Here is a 1,664-nt window from a genome sequence, read left to right on the forward strand (position 1 = left end):
ACATAATGTGCATTTCTGTAATGGCTAGTGACGCTGAACCTGGTCACAAGCTTATTTGCCACTCATATATCCTTTTAGTGAAATGTCTTTTCATGTTTTTTGCTTGTCTTCTGGTGTGTGTGTGTGTGTTTTGGAGATGGGGTCTCATTCTGTCACCCAGGCTGGAGTGCAGTGACATGATCTCATGATCTCAGCTCACTGCAACCTCCACCTCCCAGGTTCAAGCAATTTTTGTGCCTCAGCTACCCTAGTAGCTGGCATTACAGGCGTGCACCACCACACCTGGCTAATTTTTATATTTTTAGTAGAGACAGGGTTTCTCCATGTTGGCCAGGCTGGTCTCAAACTCCTGGCCTCAAGTGATTTGCCCGCCTCGGCCTCCCAAAGTGCTGAGATTACAGGCATGAGCCATTGTGCCCAGAATAATTGTTTTTTTTTTTTTTTTTACTATCAAGTTTTGAGAGTTCTTTATATATTCTAGCTACTAGTCCTTCAACAAACGTGGTTTGAAAATATTTTCTCACAGTCTGTAACTCATCTTTTCATCCTCTTAATGTGGTCTTTCTCATAAGGTTTGTTTGTTTGTTTTGAGACAGTCTTGCTCTGTCACCCAGGCTGGAGTGCAGTGGTACGATCTCAGCTCACTGCAACTTCTGCCTCCTGGGTTCAAGTGATCCTCCTCCCTCAGCCTCCCAAGTAGCTGGGACTACAGGCACGCACCACCACACCCAGCTAATTTTTTTGTATTTTTCGTAGAGCTGGGGTTTCACCATGTTGGCCAGGATAGTCTCCATCTGTTGACCTTGTGATCCACCTGCCTCAGTCTCTAAAAGTGCTGGGATTACAAGGCGTGAGCCAGCGCGCCTGGCCTTTTTTTTTTTTTGAGACGGAGTCTCGCTCTGTCGCCCAGGCTGGAGTGCTGTGGCATGATCTTGGCTCACTGCAAGCTCCACCCCCGGCATTCTCGCCATTCTTCTGCCTCAGCCTCCCAAGTAGCTGGGATTACAGGCGCTCGCCACCACGCCCAGCTAATTATTTTTAGTAGAGATGGGTTTTACCACTTGGCTTGGCTGGTCTTGAACTCCTGACCTCAGGTGATCCGCCCGCCTCGGCCTCCCAAAGTGTTGGGATTACAGGCGCAAGCCACCGCGTCTGGTGAAAAGTTTCTAATTTTTTCATGAAGTTTACGCTAGCAACTTCTTTTGTGAATTTTGCTTGCTTGTCAGATCTAGGAACTCTTCCCCAAGCTCTAGACGTCAGAAATTCTGTTTTCTTCTAAAAGTTGTATAGTTTCATTCATACATTTTACGCCTCAGTCTGTGATCATTTTAAATTAGAATTTGCATTTGCAGATAATATCATGGCCCATGTAAAAAATACAAGGATTTTACAACAGACAACGGCAAAACGTCAAATAAGCCCTCAAACTAATGAGTTCAGCGAGGTCTCAGGATAACAAAATCAAGATAGAATTCATCACGTTTGTGTAGACCAACAGTGAATACGTGGAAAACGATGTCAAAAACGCAGTGCCACAGTTGCTTGACGTGAAATACTATACACTTCAAAGGTGCAGAATCTGTATGCTGAAATTACGAAATGCTGGTGGAAGAAATCAAAAGACCTAAATAAATGGAGAAGCCACCATGGACGCAGATGAAGGA

This window comes from Mandrillus leucophaeus, unplaced genomic scaffold, assembly GCF_000951045.1.
Source record: "Mandrillus leucophaeus isolate KB7577 unplaced genomic scaffold, Mleu.le_1.0 Scaffold237, whole genome shotgun sequence".
Classification (NCBI taxonomy): Eukaryota; Metazoa; Chordata; class Mammalia; order Primates; family Cercopithecidae; genus Mandrillus; species Mandrillus leucophaeus.